The sequence below is a fragment of the Macaca nemestrina genome, chromosome 2, assembly GCF_043159975.1.
Source record: "Macaca nemestrina isolate mMacNem1 chromosome 2, mMacNem.hap1, whole genome shotgun sequence".
Taxonomy (NCBI): Eukaryota; Metazoa; Chordata; class Mammalia; order Primates; family Cercopithecidae; genus Macaca; species Macaca nemestrina.
The window spans coordinates 75,934,486-75,952,321 of record NC_092126.1 but is presented as its reverse complement, the minus strand read 5'-3'; positions in this window follow the sequence as shown (position 1 = coordinate 75,952,321).

The window sequence follows — 17,836 nt, the reverse complement described above, 5'->3', positions numbered from 1 at the left end:
AAAAATCTCATCATTACTGGTCATTAGAGAAATGCAAATCAAAACCACAATGAGATTCTATCTCACGCCAGTTAGAATGGCAATCATTAGTAAGTTAGGAAACAACAGATGCTGGAGAGGATGTGGATACATAGGAATGCTTTTACACTGTTGGTGGGAGTGTAAATTAGTTCAACCATTGTGGAAGACAGGGTGGTGATTACTCAAGGATCTAAAACTAGATATACCATTTGACCCAGCAATCCCATTACTGGGTATACACCCAAAGGATTAGGAATCATTCCAATATCAAGACACATGCACACATATGTTTATTGCAGCACTGTTTACAATAGTAAAGACTTTGAACCAACCCAAATGCCCATCAATGATAGACTAGATAAAGATAATGTGGCACATATACACCCTGAAATACTATGCAGCCATAAAAAAGGATGAGTTTATGTCCTTTGCAGGGACATGGATGAAGCTGGAAACCATCATTCTCAATAAACTAAGACAGGAACAGAAAACCAAAAACTGTACATTCTCACTCATAAGTGGGAGTTGAACAGTGAGAACGCATGGACACAGGGAGGGGAACACCACACATTGGGGCCTCTCTGGGGGTGTGGGGAGGCTAGGGGAACGATAGTATTAGGAGAAATACCTAATGTAGATGAAAGGTTGATGGGTGCAGCAAACCACCATGGCACGTGTATAACTATGTAACAAACTCGGATGTTCTGCATATGTATCCTAGAACTGAAAGTATAATAATAATAATAACAGTGCAGTGATTACAGACTTTGCATTGGAACTCAGAACTACCCTGTCACAGTGGAAAGCAACATCAGGCATAGTTATGCCTATGTCCATGGATAAACCATTTCGACCAACCCTAGCCAGAGGGGAATCATCTATCACAGCAGTAGAAGATTGAGTTCCAATATGCCTTGCCTCCATGGGTTAATAATATACTCTGGATTTCAAAGGCAATCTAGGCCACAAGGACTGCAATTCCACTGCAATTCCTGGCATTGTGCCAGGCTCTGACTTAGTGGACTTGGGGCATATATGACCTAGTTAGATACTAGCTGGAGTTGGCAAGGGATTGTTTGCATTACCCCTCCCTCTAACTCAGGTGGTACAGCTCACAGCTTTAGAAAGAATCTTTTGCTTTGCTTAAAGAGAGAAGAGAGAAGAGTAAAGAGGACTTTGTCTTGAATTTGGATACCAGCTCATCCAGCTTAAGGACAAGACACCAGGCAGAGTTCTAAGGACCCCATTCCAGGCACTGTCTCCTAGATAACAATTCTAGGCATATCCTGGGCTAGAAGGAAACCTACTTCCTTGAAGGGAAGGGCCAAGTCCTGATAGGATTAATCATTTGGTGACTAAAGGGTCCTTCGACCCTGAATAATCAGTAGTGATATCCAGGCAATACTCACTGTGGAACTTGGGTGACTTAGATATGGGCTGGTCGCAGGTGTGACCCAGCGCATTCCCATCTGTGGTGTCTATGGGGAGAGACTCTTTCTGCTTGAGAAAAGGAGAAGTGAAAAGTAAAGAGGACTTGCATTGTAGGTTAGGTACCAGCTCAGCCACAGTGGGTAGAGCACCAAATGTACTCCTAGGGTTCGTGATTTCAGACCTTGACTCTTAGGTGGCACTTCTGGACCTAACCTGAGACAGAGGGGAGCCTACTGCCCTGAAGGGAGAGTTCCAGGACTGGCAGCATTCACCACATGCTACCTAAAAAGTCATTTAGCCTTGAGTGAACATTGCTGGTAGGCAGGCAGTACTCATTTCAGACCTGGGGTGGCAGTTGCCAAGGGAATAGACTCCTCTGTCTGTGGTAAGGGTAGGAAAGAGTAGGAAGGACTTTGTCTTATTGCTTTGGTGCCAGCTGAGCCGCAGAAGAAAAGATCACCAGGTAGATTCCTAAGATTTTTGACTCCAGGATCCAGAATATCTGGATCTGCCTGGGGCAGGGGGAATCTTGCCACCCTGAAGGGAAGGACACAAGCCTGGCTTACTTTTCCTCCTGCAGATTGTAAAGCCCTAGGGCCGTGAGTGAATATAGGCAGTAGCCTAAAAGTGATTATCTTAGGCCTTGTGTAAGACCCAGTAACATGCTGGCTTCAGGTCTCACCCCATGCAGTCTCTGTGGTAGTGACACAGGGGTGCTTGTGTCATTCTTCCCCCAGCTCCAGTTAACTCAGCACAGAGAGATAGACTCTGTTTGTTTGGGAGAATGTAAGGAAAGAGAACAAGAGTCTCTGTCCGGTAATTGAGAGAATTCTTTGACATCTTATTAAAGAACACCAAAGGAGTACCATTATGAGTCTGCAAGAACCACAGAATTACTGGGGTTGGGTTCCCCCTAATGCACATATGGCTGTAGAACCAAAAGCTTAGATTACAACAATCAGGACCCTTTGAACACCTTGAAAGCCTTTCCAAGAAAGACAGGTACAAAAAAAAATCCAAACCACAGAGACTACAATACTTAACTCTTCAGTACACACATATCAGCAAGCATTTGCAAGCACCAGGAGCATCCAGAAAATTACAACCTCATCAAATAAACTAAAAAAAATCACTGGGGACCACTTCTGGAAATACAGAGATATTTGACCTTTCAGACAGAATTCAAAATAGTTGTTCTAACAAAACAAAATTAAATTCAAGAAAACAGAGAGAAGGAATTCAGAATCCTATCAGATAAATTTAACAATGAGATTGAAATAATTTAAAAAGATGAAGCAAACATTCTGGAACTGAAAAATGCAACTAACATTTTTCAGTAGAATTTATCAAAGTCTCTTAGCAGCAAAATTGATTCGTGCCACTGCACTCCAGCCTAGGAGACAGAGCGAGACTTCGTCTCAAAAAAAAAAAAAAAAAAAAAAGAAAGAAAGAATTACTGTCCTTGAAGACAGACTATTTGAAAACACATAGAATAGGCAATAATAATAATAATAATAATAATAATAAATGAAATCATGCCTACAAGGTCTAGAAAGTAGCCTCAAAAATGCAACTCCGAGCATTATTGGTCTTAAAGAGGAAGAAGGGAGAGGGGGTAGAAAATGTATTAGAAGGGATAGTAACAGAAAACTTCCCAAATGTATAGGAAGATATCAATATGAAAGTATGAGAAGGTTATAGAAAACCAAGTAGAATTAATATAAATAAGACTATCTTAAGATATTTAACAAAATCCCAAAGTTCAAAGATAAAGAAAACATCCTAAAAGCATCAAAAGAAAATACACAAATAACATACAATGGAGGGAGCGGAGCAAGATGGCCGAATAGAAACACCTGCAGTCTCCAATCCCAGCGCGAGCGACACAGAAGACCGGTGATTTCTGAATTTTCAACCGAGGTACTGGGTTAATCTCACTAGGGAATGCCGGACAATCGGTGCTGGTCAGCTGCTGCAGCCCGACCAGCGAGAGCTGAAGCAGGGGGAGGCATCGCCTCACCTGGGAAGCCCAAGGGGAAAGGGAATCCCTTTTCCTAGCCAGGGGAACTGAGACACACAACACCTGGAAAATCGGGTAACTCCCACCCCAATACTGCGCTTTAAGCAAACAGGCACACCAGGAGATTATATCCCACACCTGTCTGGGAGGGTCCCACACCCACAGAGCCTCCCTCATTGCTAGCACAGCAGTCTGCGATCTCACGGCAAGGCAGCAGCCAGGCTGGGGGAGGAGTGACCGCCATTGCTGAGGCTTAAGTACGTAAACAAAGCCGCTGGGAAGCTCGAAATGGGTGGAACTCACAGCAGCTCAAGGAAACCTGCCTGTCTCTGTAGACTCCACCTCTGGGGACAGGGCACAGTAAACAACAACAAAGGCCAAAAGCAGCAGAAACCTTTGCAGACGCAAATGACTCTGTCTGACAGCTTTGAAGAGAGCAGTGGATCTCCCAACACGGAGGTTGAGATCTGAGAAGGGACAGACTCCCTGCTCAAGTGGGTCCCTGACCCCTGAGTAGCCTAACTGGGAGACATCCCCAACTAGGGGCAGTCTGACACCCCACACCTCACAGGGTGGAGTACACCCCTGAGAGGAAGCCTCCAAAGCAAGAATCAGACAGGTACACTTGCTGTTCAGCAATATTCTATCTTCTGCAGCCTCTGCTGCTGACACCCAGGCAAACATGGTCTGGAGTGGACCTCAAGCAATCTCCAACAGACCTACAGCTGAGGGTCCTGACTGTTAGAAGGAAAACTATCAAACAGGAAGGACACCTACACCAAAACCCCATCAGTACATCACCATCATCATCGAAGACCAGAGACAGATAAAATCACAACGATGGGGAAAAAGCAGGGCAGAAAAGCTGGAAATTCAAAAAATAAGAGCGCATCTCCCCCGGCAAAGGAGCGCAGCTCATCGTCAGCAATGGATCAAAGCTTGACAGAGAATGACTTTGATGAGATGAGAGAAGAAGGCTTCAGTCCATCAAACTTCTCAGAGCTAAAGGAGGAATTACGTACCCAGCGTAAAGAAACTAATAATCTTGAAAAAAAAGTGGAAGTGATGGCTAGAGTAATTATTGCAGAGAAGGTCATAAATGAAATGAAAGAGATGAAAACCATGACACGAGAAATACGTGACAAATGCACAAGCTTCAGTAACCGACTCGATCAACTGGAAAAAAGAGTATCAGCGATTTAGGATCAAATGAACGAAATGAAATGAGAAGAGAAACCAAAAGAGAAAAGAAGAAAAATAAAAGAACAAAGCCTGCAAGAAGTATGGGATTATGTAAAAAGAACAAATCTATGTCTGATTGGGGTGCCTGAAAGTGAGGGGGAAAATGGAACCAAGTTGGAAAACACTCTTCAGGATATCATCCAGGAGAACTTCCCCAACCTAGTAGGGCAGGCCAACATTCAAATCCAGGAAATACAGAGAATGCCACAAAGATACTCCTCGAGAAGAGCAACTCCAAGACACACAATTGCCAGATTCACCAAAGTTGAAATGAAGGAAAAAATCTTAAGGGCAGCTAGAGAGAAAGGTCGGGTTACCCACAAACGGAAGCCCATCAGACTCACAGCAGATCTCTCAGCAGAAACTCTCCAAGCCAGAAGAGAGTGGGGGCCACTATTCAACATTCTTAAAGAAAAGAATTTTAAACCCAGAATTTCATATCCAGCCAAACTAAGTTTCATAAGTGAAGGAGAAATAAAATCCTTTACAGATAAGCAAATGCTTAGAGATTTTGTCACCACTAGGCCTGCCTTACAAGAGACCCTGAAGGAAGCACTAAACATGGAAAGCAACAACCGGTACCAGCCATTGCAAAAACATGCCAAAATGTAAAGGCCATCGAGGCTAGGAAGAAACTGCATCAACTAACGAGCAAAATAACCAGTTAATATCATAATCGCAGGATCAAGTTCACACATAACAATATTAACCTTAAATGTAAATGGACTAAATGCTCCAATTAAAAGACACAGACTGGCAAACTGGATAAAGAGTCAAGACCCATCAGTCTGCTGTATTCAGGAGACCCATCTCACACGCAGAGACATACATAGGCTCAAAATAAAGGGATGGAGGAAGATTTACCAAGCAAATGTAGAAAAAAAAAAGCAGGGGTTGCAATACTAGTCTCTGATAAAACAGACTTTAATCCATCAAAGATCAAAAGAGACAAAGAAGGCCATTACATAACGGTAAAAGGATCAATTCAACAGGAAGAGCTAACTCTCCTAAATATATATGCACTCAATACAGGAGCACCCAGATTCATCAAGCAAGTCCTTAGAGACTTACAAAGAGACTTAGACTCCCATACAATAATAATGGGAGACTTCAACACTCCACTGTCAACATTAGACATCAACAAGACAGAAAGTTAACAAGGATATCCAGGAATTGAACTCATCTCTGCAGCAAGCAGACCTAATAGACATCTATAGAACTCTCCACCCCAAATCAACAGAATATACATTCTTCTCAGCACCACATCGTACTTACTCCAAAATTGACCACATAATTGGAAGTAAAGCACTCCTCAGCAAATGTACAAGAACGGAAATTGTAAGAAACTGTCTCTCAGACCACAGTGCAATCAAACTAGAACTCAGGACTAAGAAACTCAATCAAAACCGCTCAACTACATGGAAACTGAACAACCTGCTCCTGAATGACTACTGGGTACATAACGAAATGAAAGCAGAAATAAAGATGTTCTTTGAAACCAATGAGAACAAAGATACAACATACCAGAATCTCTGGGACACATTTAAAGCAGTGTGTAGAGGGAAATTTATAGCACTAAATGCACACAAGAGAAAGCAGGAAAGATCTAAAATTGACACTCTAACATCACAATTAAAAGAACTAGAGAAGCAAGAGCAAACACATTCAAAAGCTAGCAGAAGGCAAGAAATAACTAAGATCAGAGCAGAACTGAAGGAGATAGAGACACAAAAAACCCTCCAAAAAATCAATGAATCCAGGAGTTGGTTTTTTGAAAAGATCAACAAAATTGACAGACCACTAGCAAGACTAATAAAGAAGAAAAGAGAGAAGAATCAAATGATAAAGGGGATATCACCACCGACCCCACAGAAATACAAACTACCATCAGAGAATACTATAAACACCTCTATGCAAATAAACTGGAAAATCTAGAAGAAATGGATAATTTCCTGGACACGTACACTCTTCCAAGACTAAACCAGGAAGAATTTGAATCCCTGAATAGACCAATAGCAGGCTCTGAAATTGAGGCAATAATTAATAGCCTACCAACCAAAAAAAGTCCAGGACCAGATGGATTCACAGCTGAATTCTACCAGAGGTACAAGGAGGAGCCAGTACCATTCCTTCTGAAACTATTCCAATCAATAGAAAAAGAGGGAATCCTCCCTAACTCATTTTATGAGGTCAACATCATCCTGATACCAAAGCCTGGCAGAGACACACAAAAAAAGAGAATTTTAGACCAATATCCCTGATGAACATCGATGCAAAAATCCTCAATAAAATACTGGCAAACCGGATTCAGCAGCACATCAAAAAGCTTAGCCTCCATGATCAAGTGGGCTTCATCCCTGGGATGCAAGGCTGGTTCAACATTTGCAAATCAATAAACATAATCCAGCATATAAACAGAACCAAAGACAAGAACCACATGATTATCTCAATAGATGCCGAAAAGGCTTTTGACAAAATTCAACAGCCCTTCATGCTAAAAACGCTCAATAAATTCGGTATTGATGGAATGTACCTCAAAATAATAAGAGCTATTTATGACAAACCCACAGCCAATATCATACTGAATGGGCAAAAACTGGAAAAATTCCCTTTCAAAACTGGCACAAGACAGGGATGCCCTCTCTCACCACTCCTATTCAACATAGTGTTGGAAGTTCTGGCTAGGGCAGTCAGGCAAGAGAAAGAAATCAAGGGTATTCAGTTAGGAAAAGAAGAAGTCAAATTGTCCCTCTTTGCAGATGACATGATTGTATATTTAGAAAATCCCATTGTCTCAGCCCAAAATCTCCTTAAGCTGATAAGAAACTTCAGCAAAGTCTCAGGATACAAAATTAATGTGCAAAAATCACAAGCATTCATATACACCAGTAACAGACAAACAGAGAGCCAAATCAGGAATGAACTTCCATTCACAATTGCTTCAAAGAGAATAAAACACCTAGGAATCCAACTTTCAAAGGATGTAAAGGACCTCTTCAAGGAGAACTACAAACCACTGCTCAGTGAAATAAAAGAGGACACAAACAAATGGAAGAACATACCATGCTCATGGATAGGAAGAATCAATATCGTGAAAATGGCCATACTGCCCAAGGTAATTTATAGATTCAATGCCATCCCCATCAAGCTACCAATGAGTTTCTTCACAGAATTGGAAAAAACTGCTTTAAAGTTCATATGGAACCAAAAAAGAGCCCGCATTGCCAAGACAATCCTAAGTCAAAAGAACAAAGCTGGAGGCATCACGCTACCTGACTTCAAACTATACTACAAGGCTACAGTAACCAAAACAGCATGGTACTGGTACCAAAACAGAGATATAGACCAATGGAACAGAACAGAGTCCTCAGAAATAATACCACACATCTACAGCCATCTGATCTTTGACAAAGCTGAGAGAAACAAGAAATGGGGAAAGGATTCCCTATTTAATAAATGGTGCTGGGAAAATTGGCTAGCCATAAGTAGAAAGCTGAAACTGGATCCTTTCCTTACTCCTTATATGAAAATTAATTCAAGATGGATTAGAGACTTAAATGTTAGACCTAATACCTTAAAAACCCTAGAGGAAATCCTAGGTAGTACCATTCAGGACATAGGCATGGGCAAAGACTTCATGTCTAAAACACCAAAAGCAACGGCAGCAAAAGCCAAAATTGACAAATGGGATCTCATTAAACTAAAGAGTTTCTGCACTGCAAAAGAAACTACCATCAGAGTGAACACGCAACCTACAGAATGGGAAAAAATTTTTGCAATCTACTCATCTGACAAAGGGCTAATATCCAGAACCTACAAAGAACTCAAACAAATTTACGAGAAAAAAAAAACAACCCCATCAAAAAGTGGGCAAAGGATATGAACAGACATTTCTCAAAAGAAGACATTCATACAGCCAACAGACACATGAAAAAATGCTCATCATCACTGGCCATCAGAGAAATGCAAATCAAAACCACAATGAGATACCATCTCACACCAGTTAGAATGGCGATCATTAAAAAGTCAGGAAACAACAGGTGCTGGAGAAGATGTGGAGAAATAGGAAAACTTTTACACTGTTGGTGGGATTGTAAACTAGTTCAACCATTATGGAAAATAGTATGGCGATTCCTCAAGGATCTAGAACTAGATGTACCATATGACCCAGCCATCCCATTACTGGGTATATACCCAAAGGATTCTAAATAATGCTGCTATAAAGACACATGCACACGTATGTTTATTGCGGCACTATTCACAATAGCAAAGACTTGGAATCAACCCAAATGTCCATCAGTGACAGACTGGATTAAGAAAATGTGGCACATATACACCATGGAATACTATGCAGCCATGAAAAAGGATGAGTTTGTGTCCTTTGTAGGGACATCGATGCAGCTGGAAACAATTATTCTTAGTAAATTATCACAAGAACAGAAAACCAAACACTGCATGTTCTCACTCATAGGTGGGAACTGAACAATGAGATCACTTGGACTCAGGAAGGGGAACATCACACACGGGGGCCTATCATGGGGAGGGGGCAGGGGGGAGGGATTGCTTTGGGAGTTATACCTGATGTAAATGACGAGTTGATGAGTGCTGACGAGTTGATGGGTGCAGCACAGCAACATGGCACAAGTATACATATGTAACAAACCTGCACGTTATGCACATGTACCCTAGAACTGAAAGTATAATAATAAAAAAATAATTTTAAAAATATAACATACAATGGAGCTCCAATACATCTGATAGCAGACTTTTCAGTGGAAACCTTGCAGAGCAGGAGACAGCAGTATGACATAATTCATCCTAGAATATTATATCTGTTGAAATTTTCCTTGAAACATGAAGGAAAAGTAAACACTTTCCCAGACAAGTAAAATGTGAGGGATCAGATTGAAGAATTCTCTTTAGCATTTCTTGCAGTACAGGCCATCAATTCAAGATGTATCCTATAAGAAATGCTAAAGGGAGTTCAATCTGAAAGAAAAGGTTGTTAATGAGTAATAAGAAATCAACTGAAAGTGCAAAACTCACGGGTAATAGTAAGTACACAGAAAAACACAGAATATTATAACGCTGTAATTGTTTATAGACTATGAATATTTTGAGTAGAAGGACTAAAAGATGAACTAATCACGATAATAACTACAACTTCATAAGACACAGACAGCACAGTAAGATATAAACAGAAACCACAAAATGTTAAACAACAAGGATATGAACTTAAAGTGTAGAGTTTTTAAAATTTGTCTTATCTTTGCTTGTTTGTTTTTATGTCTCTCTATGGAATCAATGTTAAGTTGTCATCAGTTTAAAAATGATGGATTATGAGATATTATCTGTAAGCCTAATGGTAAAATCAAAACAAAAAACATGCAACAGATATACAAAAAGGGAAAAAGCAAAAAATTTAAAACTCACCACTGAAAATTACCTTCATACAAAGGAAGACAGGAAGGAAGGAAAGAAGGAAGGAAGAAAAGAACACAAAATAACAAGGAAAAAAATGGCAGAATTAAGTCCTTATTTCTCAATAATAACATTGAACTTAAACGGACTAAATTCTCCAAAAAAAAAAAAAAAAAAAAAAAAAGATACAGAGGCCTGAATGGATAAAATAAGAAAGCCTATCAATTTATTGCCTACAAGAGACACACCTCATCTATAAAGACATGCATAGACTGAAAATAAAGGCACAGAAAGAAATATTTTATGCAAATGGAAGCCAAAAAAAAAACAGGAATATCTATCCTTAGATCAGACAAAATAGATTGAAAAATAAAAACTGTAGGAAGAGACAAAAAATATTATATAATGACAAATGGTAAATTCAACAAGATAATATAGCAATTGCAAATGTATATGCACCCAACATTGAACACCCAGAGATATAAAGCAACAATTTTAGAGCTAAAGAGAGAGAGATACCCCAAAACAATAATAGCTGGATCCTGCAACATCCAGCTTTCAGCATTACATTCTGTCTGATCATCCAGACAGAAAATCAAGAAACAAACACTGGACTTAATCTACACTATGGAGCAAATAGTTCTAATAGATATTTATGCAACATTTCATTCCACGGCCACAGAATACACATGCTCCTCAGCAAATGGATTATTTTCATGGATATACCATATGTTAAGTCATAAAATAAGTCTTAAAATATTAAGCAAAATAAAATTATATCAAGTATCTTCTCTGACCACAATGAAATAGAACTAGAAATCAATTACATGAGAAATTTTGGAAACCATACAAACACATAGAAATTAAACAATATGGTCCTGAGCAACCATTGGGTCAATGAAGAAATTAAGAAGAAAACTTAAAATTTTCTTGAAACAAATGATAGTGAAAGTATAACATACCAAAACCTATGGGATACAGTGAAAGCAGTACTGAGAGGGAGTTTTAGAGCTACAAGTACCTACATGAAAGAAGTAAAAAAAAAAAAAAAAATCAAATAAACAATCAAATGATGCATCTTATAGACCTAGAAAAGCAAGAGCAAACCAAATTCACAATTAGAGGAAAATAAGTAATAAAGATCAGACAAGACAAAATTAAAATGCAGATAATAATATGAAAGATGAATACAACTTTTTTCTCAAAAGATAAACGACATTAAAAAATCTTTAGCTAGACTAAGAAAAAAGAGAGAAGATGCCAAAAATAAAATCAGAGATAAAAAAGAAGACATTACAATAGATACCACAGAATTTCAAAGGATCATTAGATGATACTACGGGCAAGTATATACCAATAAATTGGAAAACCTTCAAGAAATGGATAAATGTCTAGATGTATACAACCTACCAAAGTTGAAACATGAAGACTTACAAACTCTGAAAAGACCAGTAACAAGTAATGAGATTAAATCCATAATAAAAATATTCTAGCCAAAAAAAAAAAAAAAAAAAAAAAAAAAAGGCTCAGGACCTGGATTTTACCTAATATTTAAAGAAGAATTAATATCAATTCTACTCAAACTATTCCAAGAAATAAAGGATGGAACATTGATCATCAGATAAATAAAAACCACAATGAGATATCATCTCACCCTGGTAAATTGGCTTTTATCCAGAAGATATAAAATGACAAATGCTGACGAGGATGTGGAGAAAAGAGATCCACATAACATGTTGATGGGAATGTAAATTAGTACAACCACTATGAAAAACAGTTTGGAGGTTCCTAATAAAACTAAAAATAGAGATAACATATGATTCAGTAACCCACTGCTAGGTATATACCCAAAAGAAAGGAAAACAGTATTTTGAGGAGATATCTGCACTCCTATGTTTACTATATTCTTGCCTATGTATTCACAACAGGCAAGATTTCAAAACCGTGTGTCAACAGATGAATCAGTAAAACGTGGTACATATACCCCTTGGAATACTATTCTGCCATTAAAAATAATGAGATCCAGTCATTTGCAATGACATGAGTGGAACTGGAGGTCATTATGTTAACAGCTTCAGGCTGTTCTCAACTTCTGACCTCAGGTGATATGCCCACCTTGGCCTCCCAGAGTGCTAGGATTACAGGTGTAATCCAGCATGCCTAGCCCTCTATTCCCCATATTAATTGATTAAAAGAGTAAAACCATGTTATTTTAATGGGTATTTAAAAAGCATTTTCTAATGTTAAGTACCAATTTATATTAAAGAATTCAAGAGAGCTTTATACATTTAAAAACCGAACACAGATAATAAACTGTTTGGAAATAATTCCCTATAACTCTTCTGCTCGTTGTGTAAAAAAATCAAAATATTTTTGAAAGCTGTTTACCCAGAATATTTTTGGATGATTCTATTGTAGCAAACAATAAGAATCATAAACGTTGGGATAATGTCTCCCTCTCTTGTTTAGGGCTTGCATATGATGGTGGTTTCCCCAGGATGAGTGTTTCTCTAATGTAAAGCAATCCACTGTGTAGTTTAGTTAGCAATGGGCCTTTGCTGGCTGGAGGAAATTGAATTTGCTTAAGAATACAGCAAAATTACTCTAAAATTTATGTGGTAAAAAGAAAAACTCATGAATAAAATAAAACTTTTTAAAAGGAACATTATTTGCTACCCGATATAATTAGTAAAAAAAATTGCAGTGATAATGAACAGTAGGTGATAGTGCATAAACATGCTCATTTATAAAAAGGATGTATTCTAAAAGTAGTACTAGAAATCAGTAAGAAGATAATAGATTATTTTAGTCCATGATGATTAAAAGCTAATCTCACAGCATAAAGAAAACTAAAATGTGTTCTTTTTAAAAATAGGTACGAAGGAGAGCTCAAATGGGCTGCAGACCTAAATGTAAAACTGAGTCAATATTTAACCCTAAAAGTATAAATTTGTAGAAAATATACTGATTTGAGAATGGAAAAGACTTTCTAAACAAGAAGGATGTCCCTTTTCACCACTTCTATTCAACATAGTACTGGAAGTTCTAGCAGGAGCAATCAGACAAGAGAAAGAAATTAAGGGCATTCAAATCAGTAAAGAGGAAGTCAAACTGTCACTGTTTGATGATGATAGAATTGTATATTTAGAAAACCCCAAGGATTCATCCAAAAATCCTCTATGTATGACAAATGAATTCATTAAATTTCAGGATACAAAATCAAGGTACATAAATCAGTAACCCTGCTGTATGCCAACAGCAACCAAGCTGAGAATCAAATTAAGAATCCTTTGTAAAAAATTTCAAAAACACAAAAATAGAATATTTAAAAATATACCTAAGAGGTGAAAGATCTCTACAAGAAAAACTACAAAACACTAATGAAAGAAATGATAGATGACACAAACAAATGAAGATACATTCCATGTTCACGGAGGGATTAGAATCAAAATAGTAAAAATGACCATACTGCCAAAGCAATGAACAAATTCAATCCAATTTCCATCAAAATTCCATTATAATTATTCACAGAACTGGAAAAAACAATCCTAAAATTCATAAGGAACCAAAAGAGAGCCCACATAGCCAAAGCAAAACTAAGCAAAAATAACAAATCTGGAGGCATCAAATTACCTGACTTCAAACTATACTATAAGCCTATGGTAGCAAACAACATGATAATGTATAAAAACAAGCACATAGACCAATGGAACAAAATAGAGAACCCATAAATAAACCCAAATACATACAGCCAACTTATCTTCAACAAAGCAAACAAAAATGTAAAGTGAGGAATGACACTGTATTCAATAAATGTGCTGGGATAATTGGTGAGCAACATGTAGAACAAAACTGTATTTTCATCTTTCACCTTATAAGAAAATCAACTCAAGATGGATCAAACACTTAAATCTTTTTGAAAATCAAAGCCACAGTGTGATACTGCCTTATTCCGGAAAGGATGGCTATAATTTCTTTTTTTTTTTTTTTTAATCTAGATGTTGGTGTAGATGTGGCATAAAGGGAAAACTTTTACAGTGCTGGTGAGAATGTAAACTAGTGCAACCACCATGGAAAAAAGTATGGAGATTCCTTAAAAAGCAAAAACTAAAATTACCATTTGATACAGCAATCCCACTCCTGGGTATCTACCCAGAGGAAAATAAGTCATTATATGAAAAAGACACTTGCATGTGCATATTTATAGCAGCAAAATTTGCGATTACAAAAATATGAAACCAGCCCAAATGCTCATCAATCAATTAGTAGATAAAGACTAATACCATTGATTACTACTCAGCCATAAAAAGGAACAAAATAATGGCATTCATAACAACCTGGATGAAGTTGGAGACCATTACTCTAAGTGAAATAACTCAGGAATGGAAAACCAAATGTCATATGTTCTCAATTGTAAGTGAGAGCTGAGCAATGAGGATGCAAAAGCATAAGAATGATATAATGAACAATGGGGACTCGGGGTGAAGGGTTGGAGGTTGGTGAGGGATAAAAGATTACACATTGGGTACAGTGTACACTGCTTGGGCGTTGGGTGCACCTAATCTCAAAAGTCATCACCAAATAATGTATCCATGTGACCAAATACCTCCGTTTCCCCAAAAACTATTGGGAGAAAAAAACAAAACAAAACAAAAAAAACCTCATGTAATTGGAAACTTGGCTCTGAGAAGAAATTTAAGCTTATTTTGTCTCTTGTTCTATTAAAAATAGATTATCAAATTTTGTTTCTCAGGGATCCCTGTACTGTATTTACCTGAGCCATGAAGCAACTGCTTTAATCCCTGATGCCATTTCCTGGTGGCTCTTTCTTTGGCCAGGATTGAAGATCACAGTTTCCACAGGAGCTGTAACAAGAAGCCCTTCATTGGATAGAAAAAACCCCTTCTTTCTTGCCCCCTCACTTTGTTCCCAGGACATGGAGCCAGGAATGACAAGCTGGGATCTTCCGCAGGAAAAATTATTCTTCCTAACTCCCAAAGCTGTGTATTTTTGGAGTCTTTTGCAAAGATAGAAGCTTTACTTTTTTTTTTTTTTTTTTGAGACGGAGTCTGGCTCTGTCGCCCAGGCTGGAGTGCAGTGGCCGGATCTCAGCTCACTGCAAGCTCCACCTCCCGGGTTTACGACATTCTCCTGCCTCAGCCTCCCGAGTAGCTGGGACTACAGGCGCCCGCCACCTCGCCCGGCTAGTTTTTTTGTATTTTTTTTTAGTAGAGACGGGGTTTCACCGTGTTAGCCAGGATGGTCTCGATCTTCTGACCTCGTGATCTGCCCATCTCGGCCTCCCAAAGTGCTGGGATTACAGGCTTGAGCCACCGCGCCCGGCCGATAGAAGCTATATGTTTAAACAACTGGACTAATTGCATCTTTTTTTTGTTCCAGACTAATAAAAGTTCCACTGGAAGGTCATAAAGAAACAAATATATTGTTCATATAAACTGTAAAACACATTTGTTTATTTTCTTGAGAAATGTTTGTAAGATTCTGATTAGGATTCCTTACATTTATGTAGTTATGAATATAATTTAATTTTTTAATAATAATTCATTCTACCTAGGAAAATTATATCTCAATTTATTTATTCAAGTTCTTTGTGTGAATTTTAACTATTTTATATCTTTCTCCCTAAAGTTACTGTTTGTAATAATATGGTTTTATTACTAAAGAAAGTATGGAGTTAAAGGTTGAACGATAAATATGTAACTATACAGACTAGATTTGAATCCAGACTTTGTTAGTTATTAAGTCTTTGTCTTTGGGTACACTGTTTAAACTCTTTGTGCCTTGATTTTCCTTATGTTTAAAATAGTGATTTTAATATTTCTTAACACTTAAAATTTATAAATTTAAAATACTTATCTAAGTGCCTAGTACATAGTGTTATAACATTATAATTTATAATCATAATAGTTATTAATACTATTATTTAGAAAGTAATCATAATAAAAATTAGAAAATGATAAACCCTATTACATCACTATTAAAATTAAACACAATACAGATGTATAATATATACATAAGAGACTAATAGAAGACATTTTGTTGTATAAAACTGAAAAGCATTTAATAATTAAAAATGCAAGGACTCCTGCAACTCAAAACAATAAAAATAAAACATAACTATTGGACATGAGTGAGGTCACAGAAAGGGAAACATAAATAGCTAAAGAGTGAGTAATTGTTCAACCTTAATAGTCATTAAAGAATGGAAGAGAGGTAGAGTAAGGGTGACTGAGAGAGTGAGGGAATGAGGGAGGGATGGAGAAAGTAAAAGAGAAGGAGAGAGGGAGAGAGAGAAAATGAGTGTCCAACTGTCTAAGTAGCAGAAAATTGTAAGGCCAGAAAGTTCAAAATGTTCATTTGAATGGCAAGAGGCAAGAATTTTCATGTACTTTGCATTTAGGGGAAGTATATACTGTGAGGCAATGCTAGCAAGCAATTTGGCAGTTTACAGTTGCATTAATTATCCATATAGTCCAGTCCTAGCAGTATATGTTCCTGGGTTTACCCAAATAACTTTTATATTGTTTCATTTCAGAGCTTTTATGATGGTGATTTTCCCAGTCCTGTGTGAGTGAGGAGATTGAGACAACCTTGGTTGCCATCCTAGGAGGACTGTTTAAGTAAAGTGTGAAGTTGATGCTGTATACCGTAATTTATAGTTAATAACAGCAAATGTCCATATAGCAACATATTTATTACTTGATTTTTTAAATGTAGTATCAAGTACAAAAATTAAAGAATGAAATGAAATATATAGCATGCTACTATTATTCAATTAAAACATGCTTACAAAACAATGCGCACATTTATACAGGACATTTGAAGCTTATTAGCTTTTAAACTTCTATTGAAATTGACTCCCTCCAGATCAAAACTCACTCTGCAACACTGTAACCAACAGTCTCCTCTCCAAATAACACTTTCTCATCTCACATTTTCATACTCCCTAAAATGCTTAATGAAAGTAGTAGTTGTATATCTTCTCAAAAATGCATCACTGAGCCATTTACCAACTGCAGTCTGCTTTTCTGGTTATGCTACTCTTTCCCAATTCAACACTATCCTTGAAAGCACTCTTGGTGATATCCGACACTTATCCATGTATGTCTCTTGCTCAAGTTCCATGACTCTAGTATGTTTACGTGTATGCGTGTGTGTGTGTGTGAGAGAGAGAGACAGACAGACAGAGAGAGAGAAAGAGAGGCAGAGAGAGAGAGAGAAAGAGAGGAGAGAGACACTTTGGCATCAATATAAATGAGTACATTAATAAAGTTCCTAGCATTTTGACCACCACTGGCAGCTCTTTGTAAAAGAGATTACACTTAAATCTCCCTTAAAGATTTTCAAATTCCCATGTCCACTTATGTGCTGAAACCACATCTTCTAACAGAATACTAACCCCAAATTCAAAACATTTTAATGACACATTCTGAGCTATCCTGAGGCACTGAGTTGGGTTCAGAGTATAATACAGCACGTTTCCCTGTCTGCTTCTGGTCTTCTAATGCCATTCATTCTAACTTGGGCACTGAAGACTGGTTCTGCTTTTCACTGTTTAATCTTTACTGACATGATGCCATTGTTTTTTAAAATATTTTAATCAGAATAAAACATTTTCACTCTGTTTAATGTCAGGTTTTAATATTTTTCATAAGCTTTACATTTGCTTTCATATATAAT